The sequence below is a fragment of the Hippocampus bargibanti genome, linkage group LG22, assembly GCF_051943395.1.
Source record: "Hippocampus bargibanti isolate YZ-2025 linkage group LG22, ASM5194339v1, whole genome shotgun sequence".
NCBI classification, from domain to species: domain Eukaryota; kingdom Metazoa; phylum Chordata; class Actinopteri; order Syngnathiformes; family Syngnathidae; genus Hippocampus; species Hippocampus bargibanti.
Genome location: NC_142755.1, coordinates 3030049 through 3037401, shown reverse-complemented (window position 1 = coordinate 3037401; position 7353 = coordinate 3030049). Strand labels below are relative to the sequence as shown.

The following is a 7353-nucleotide window of genomic DNA, read 5'->3' as shown; positions in this document are numbered from 1 at the left end:
TTTTTGCACATTGTCTGCCCCCCCCTCCACCCCATCTTGCTGCTCTTGGAGAATTATGATTGCCTCTATTATGCTTAATATTATTCTTGAGATGAGATAGAATTTCATTTCAGTCCATATCACTTCTGAAATGAACTGAATTAGACATAATATATATATAAATATACATATTTTGCGGTGGGTGGGGTCATATCACACAATTAGCCTGTCACACCAGGATGTATCGTATGGTCTAATACATTCCGCTATTTCCCGAAGCAGAAATGCGGCGCGTGAGTCATGTGTGTGTTGTGTTTCCGCGGCGTTGCCTGGCAGCGCTCTCTCCGCGGGGATATTTGTGCACACGTGAGATTGTATGTATATGTGTGTATACGTTAGCGACAAATGAGTATGGGAGGCTGTCTATTTACCCCCACATGACAAAATCATTTCGTTGACTGTGCGGAAAATCAATCTCTCTCTCTCTCTCTCTCTTTTTTTTCTTCCAGTGGAGACATTGACGCCCGCCGCACGGCGGCACTCCGAATCCACACCCGTTCGGTCGCAGCCGCGTCATGAAAGGGTGAGTCTTTGCAAATGGCGTAACCAATCACGAGATAGCAAAGAGCTTGCTTGGTTCTGTCTCCGCCTCGGGTCGACAACATGAGGGGCCTGTCTCTTCTCATTTGGGGGTGTGTGTGCGATGAAATGCCCTATGGAGGAGTGTGTATGTTGAGCGCTGGCACGCTTGTGTGTGTGTGTGTGTGTGTGTGTGTGTGTGTGTCCAAGCGATGTGGTAGAGGGGGGTAGGTAATAGATTTTAATAAGCAAATGTTGTTATTTGGAGTCACAGCAAAGATTGACCGTGATTGCATTCAGCACGGTAAACACACTAAGCATACACTGGAGTTATTTTTAGCACCCTTCACCCCCTTCCAGTGCATACAAACCCCACCACTGCCATGCAGGAAAAGATTCATCATCAGGATTTATCCCCCCCCCCCCCCCCACCGTGACAACATGGCAGCTCAGGATAGGGGGTAAAAAAATGCTTTCTTTGCACCTGCTGTCTCTCCCATTAATGGCCCTTCTCTGATCACTTATTTGGAACTTCAAGATGACTTCCTAGCCGCGCTTTGAATGAGGCAATGGCTATTTCGGTCCGACTCTCGTTTCATGTAACTGGTTATGGAATGTGAGAGGGAACTGCAGCCGAGGAAATGAAATATTGCTGTGGCGAAAGTAGGATTCGGTATGTTTGTTGTAAATCGATATCTTCATCATCATCTTCGTCATCTTAAAAAGTTGTGAAGTTATCAGGTAATTAATTGCCAGTAGCTAACATGCTACTTTTGTTTTCCCTCCCACAGGAGCTCACCATAGCTGAACTCAAGAAATCTCGGCTTGGTAAGTGTTAAATCCGAATTCCATTGGAATCAGAAACCTTTATTCGTCCCACAATGGGGAAATTTGCAATCCACAGCAGCAATTGAAAAGGGATGGGGTTGGGGTGGGGGTGAAAGAATAGAAAACAATATATTCTAAGCATAACAAAATAACAATGTCAACTGTATACTGTGCAAATGTAAATGTGCAAAACCGTGTGTGCAAGTCCCTGTTCTGCTGCCCCCTATTGGCTCGGAGGACCAAATAGGAACCTACAGTTCTAAATTCATTGTTAACTCATTGGCAGATGATGTGCAAAAATGTGTCCACTCCAGTGCCAGGGTTTTTGTCATTGTCACTCAAATTGCATCAGAAATTTTACACTCTCTTCTTTCATCAGAAAAAAGAGTTAATTCCGAAGTTAGATGGGTCTGGAGTTATCTGAGCTTGAAATGGGGGAAGCTGTACAAAATACAATACATACATATTGATTTATATAGCAAAGCTGTAACAAAGCGCTAACATGGACAAAAGGCAAATGCTGCCCCCTCGTGGGCGGTAAAACCATTGTCTGACCAGCACTTTAACAGCACCCCTCGGCAAGAAAAATCAAACCCAAACAAATTTGGGAATGATTCTCCACGTCACACTTTTCAATTCCCGAATAAATTTGTGGATGAGTGTAAATGTGTCAAATGTACCATTCTATGTCGCTAACCTACCAGTTACATAAATGGGACATCATCCTGTTGTTAACAAGCTAATTTTACTGCGGATATCCGTACACACACAAACGCACATACCGGTATGTCCTTCCTTAGGGAGTCAGTGCTAAGTTTGGGTGCCGATAAGTCTCCCCGCGAAACCCAACCCCACTCATTGTCCCCTAGGGGAGGTGGAAGCTAACACCTCACTTGTGACATTTGGAGAACTATGGCGAGGCCAAGGCTGAATAAGCTAACGGGAGGTGGGGGGGGGGGGGGTTGTCTTTTCTGCATGGCGTGGGCGCTAATTGAAAGTTCACCGCTAGCCAAGGAGGCGAAACCGCGGCCGGGGCGTGAGGTGTTTGACACTGGGGGGTGGAGGATGGTGAAGGCGAGAACTTCACACTTCCTGTTTCGGGGCAGGTTGTCTTTAAGCAAGGGTGACATTCGACGAAAATGACCAATGATCGGCCGGTTCATGCCTGTGGCGGGGTGGGAATAAGATGCTGGAAAGTCAGAACGCTCCAGGTCATCCAAAGGTTGCGTGAGTTTTAAACTTGGAGACCCCTGAAAGGCATTTACTGTATGTGAGCATTAACTCATTCACTTCCAGATGATGTACAAAAATGTGTCCACTCGAGGGACTGTGTTTTTGTCATTTTCACCAAATTCCAGGACCCAGAGAGTATTGAAATTTAAAACTACATAAACATGCAATTCAGCGTAAGAAACTCTAGACTCTCTTCTTTCATCATAAAAAAAGAGTTAATTCCTAAATTATATGGGTCTGGAGTTATATGAGCTTGAAATGAGGGCCGCTGTCCAAAATACAATGCAATACATACATATTGGTTTATATGGCACTTTAACAACAGCTGAAGCTTTAACAACGCACTAAAATAGACAAAAGGCAAATGCTGCTCCCTTGTGGAAGGCAAAAACATTGTCAGAGGTCTGACCAACACTTTATCGGCAACCCCCTGTAAGAAAAACCAAAACCCCGAACAAATTCGGGAATGGCGCTCCACGTCGTGCTTTTCAATTCACGAATAAATTTGGAAATGCCAGTGAATGAGTGAAAAATGACATCTTGGCTCCCTGACGCTAATTAGCAACTAGCAATTAGCTCGCTTACCTTGACCGTGTGTTCTTCTGCATCAAATATTCTCTTATGCACATCTGATGACGCCTATTTTTGAACTTAGGGTGTGTTATTTTGTTGTGAGGGTGGTCAATGGTTGTCTGACACCCCACCCAAAAAAAAAACCCAAAACAAAGAGGCGTCGCTGTGCCTCGCTTGTAATGAAACCCTGTGCCCAACAAGCCATCCTTTGGGGGCTTTTTAATCATCTAATTAATTGCTTTGCTGATGACAGAAAACAATTCCAGCGTACAATGACCAATCAATTACTGTTTACTACAAAGTCGGAAGGAGGCGCACAAATATCGCTCCTTAAATTACACTTCTCAACATCGGGAGGGTCAATCAATCCCCAGCCCTGGTCCTGCGGCGGTTGCCGTGGAAACAGGCAACTTTATTCCCACGATCAATCCCCCGGCAATTACTTGTCGCAGCGTGGCCATTTTTACTGGCTTTTGTCAACTTTGGGCAGCCATGAAATTGTGTCATCAACGTGTCACCTCTTTATTTTGTTTTTATGGTCGCACAAGGTAGTTAAAAAAGACAAAACACATCACCAAGTTTATCAAGCGCCACGTTTGTCTTTCACATCCTTCACCATGTATGCGTAAGAATCCACCCCCCTCCCCCCTTCCGAATGCCTTTGGGCAGAGGTCACGACTCCTCTCCCCATAGTTGAAAGATCATCACCTTATTGTTGTCCCGCCAAAATAAATAAATAAAATAAAATAACCGACGCACAATGGACCCTACTCTCAAGCAGCGACTCATGCTGCATTAGAGCGAAACCTTCACAAAAGTCTATTGAAAAGGCGCCACATAATCGAAGTGACGGCAGCAGCGGGGGAAAAAAAGAAAAAGAAACTCACTTTATTTGCCAAGGTAGCTACGTTCTTTTCATCAACACAGACGCAGCGTGCCCTGCGGAGAGCGAGAAATAATGCGCTGCTCTGTCTTTATTAGGAAGATGGCTTTCATTCAATCGCTGAATGCCCGCCGTGATTGCTGCTTGAATAAGTGCAACAGGCTTGATTTACAAGGCTCGCATTTGGCCCTTACAAAAAAAAAAACTACCGCAGGGGAACACAAGGCAGCTCTCTTGAATTTTTGTGGGTGTACTGATCATCGACATGGCTACAATATGTCACGGTGACATGCTCCTAAATCATTCGCTGCCATTCCCGAATTTATTATTTATAAGGTTTCAAACATTGTATTGAATGTATATGTAGTCCTAAAACTCAATATTAACTGGGTCCTGCAATTTGAGTGACAATGACAAAAACCCTGGCACCGCAGTGGACACATTTTTGCACATCCTCTGCCAGTGAATACGTTAACCTTTGATTTCAGTCGGTATAAATCTATAACCAAACCATCAAAAAAGGAAATTTATAGTGAATGAATCAATATTCAAAACATTGTGCATCATCGGTGCGGCACTAATACTAAAGTGGAATATTGAGTATGTGCGACATATTAGCCAGTGGAGTGTATGGTGATGCTCTCGAGGAATTTGTGACAATGACTACGTCGACATTTGCGCTCATTTGCTCTATTTTACGCCCGCCAAGGGGTTTGCTCCACTTTTTATTCTTAGACTCCGCTCTTGATGGCGGAATCTTACCCCCAGCGCCCCGTTTATCCATCATGTCGTCCTCACATCTTTAAACCTCAAAGGGCGTATACGAATCAACTGCTTCCATTTTTTAAAATGTTTATTTATTTTATTTCTTAAATGCGCCCGGATGTGGTCACCGCATGACGTATACCGGCGGTGGTCTATGATGTGACATCATGCTAGGAAAGGCCCTGCCGTTTATTGATTTGTACCGTCGAGTTCCCTTTGTAGCCCATCAGCATCACGGTGACGTGGAGACGCCCCGTCGCGTACAGATTACCAACCCCGATATAGATCAACCTCGGTCATCTACTGTCTTATTTTCCTGTCACCATGCAACCCCCCCTCATTATTATAACTGACAATCAAAACGCCGCAAATTGTCTTAAATCTTCCTACAAATGTTCATCTTCATGTTCTGCATCATGTCACAATGGCTTTCAAAAATTATTTCAACATTTAAAAAAAAAAGATCAACATAAATGGAGCATGAGAAACTAGTTTCATATTATTTTGTCATGTGGATTGTAGTTGACAAAAGGTTGGTGGCCTTGTGATGAAACCTTCTGTCACCGCGAGTGTGTGTGGGCGATGTCGGCTTTAAGCGTATCATCTGTCAACACGTACACACACACATTTTGCTATCTTGCACTCAACGACCAAGAGAGGGCAAAAAAATGTTTGCTCGCCCGTGTGTCACTCTTGTGTATGCTGCTTGTTTGTACGTGACATCCAGTTATTGAGACAAAGCACATGCCTGAAACTATCTGAGCCCCGGCTCGAGCAGCGCGGCATAGCATGGAAGTCAAATACCACGCAAACATCCAACGCATGCTCAACAATTTTGAACCGGCAAGAATGCAAGTTAAATATTTGCAAGTACGCTCAGAAAATCCGGCACTCCAAAATATGCGATGGCGCTTCCTTGATGAGTCTACGTACCCACAACAAGTGGACCAACTGGAGCTCTGGCGCTTCCGACGTTGAACACGCTCAAGACGGTAGAGATGATAGTAGACCCCTCACACTGTCCAACTACTCCGTGTCAACCGTCGAGAACTTCAAGTTTCTGGGAATCGCGCTCCCCCAAGACGTGAAGTGGGACTCCATCTTGAGAAAAGCCCAACAGAGGATGTACTGTACTTCCTGAGGCTGCTGAAGAAGCATAACCTGCCACAGGAGCTGCTACGACATTTCTACACGGCGGTCATTGAATCAATCCTGTGTTTCTTCCATCACGGAAGACAAAAATGGACAAAATCCGACTTCAACGGACAGTTAGGACGGCGGAAACAATCACTGGCACCACCCTACCCACTCTTGAAGACTTGCACACTGCAAGAATCAAGACAAGAGGGTGGAAAAATCCTACCGGACCTTACGCACCCTGCCGACTACCTTTTCCAGCTACTACCCTCACCGTTATAATCATTGTAGCTCCATCTCTGTACTCACTTGAACCATTGTGTCATAGATGTACCATTTACATGAAGGAATTAGATTAGATTAGATGAGCCTTTATTAGAAAATCCTACTGGACCCTCCACACCCTGCCCACTACCTTGTCCAGCGACTACCCTCACAGTTATAATCATTGTAGCTCCATCTCTGTACTCACTTGAACCATTGTGTCACATATGTACCATTTACATGAAGGAATTAGATTAGATTAGCCCTTATTAGTGTCCTCCATATCTTTTTTATGATGATACTAGTGCAGCGTGTTCTACCGGAGACAAATTCCTTGTGTGTTGTACATACTGTACTTGGCCAATAAAGATGATTCTGCTTCTGATGTTACAAGTGGGTGTAGGGATGATACATACAGATGAAAAAAAATCAAATCAAATAAGATATTTGAGTAACGTGTAATGAAAACCACATGTCCTACATGTCAAAATACAAGATTACGACAAAAAGGTCATTTATCACCCCCCCGCTACGCATAAGCAATTATTTATTTCCCGGTCAACATTGATTTCACGCGCGTACGTCGCCGCGCTAAGAATAGACCCTGAAATCCCTCCTCCGCCAAACCGGAAGTGGCTATATTTAACTCCTTCAAGTCAGGTTACTATGACGAACGAGGGGCAGCGCGTCCCATATTGCATTAGCGGGGCACCGTGACAGACTCGGCTTTGGCCTCAAAATGAGTTTGAAAGATCAGATCGATAGCGAGGGCTCGGCTGCGCGGTCTTATCAAAGGTTATAAAAATGCTTATCTGGACATTGGCTGTGCATCTTCATCCGTCCTCTGTTTTGGTCTTCCTTCTCTTGTCTGAATCTGATAAAAATCCGCCATTGATGTCATTTTTTTTAGGCCAGATGATTCCACCGCTAAAAGATTAGCTCATGTGAGTGGAAAGAGAGGGGCGGCCGCACCGATAGATTATTTGCGTAAAAGTATTTTGAGCTCTGATGACTTGTCGGTTAACTTGTAAAAAGCATAGGTGGTAGAAAAAGTCTAAACACCCTTCTTGAAAACAAAAACAGAAATCACTTGAAAATGGATTCATGTGACT

General features: G+C 44.2%; 1 long non-coding RNA gene across 1 annotated transcript in view; it reads left to right on the top strand.

Moving 5' to 3' along the window:
* Positions 1 to 380: 380 nt before the first annotated feature.
* Positions 381 to 7353, top strand: part of LOC148881627 (uncharacterized) — a 31203-nt gene continuing 24230 nt past the window's right edge. The window contains exons 1-2 of the long non-coding RNA XR_016113644.1: positions 381 to 562; positions 1350 to 1386. This is a non-coding gene — a long non-coding RNA (uncharacterized LOC148881627). The remainder of the gene's footprint in view (positions 563 to 1349; positions 1387 to 7353) is intronic.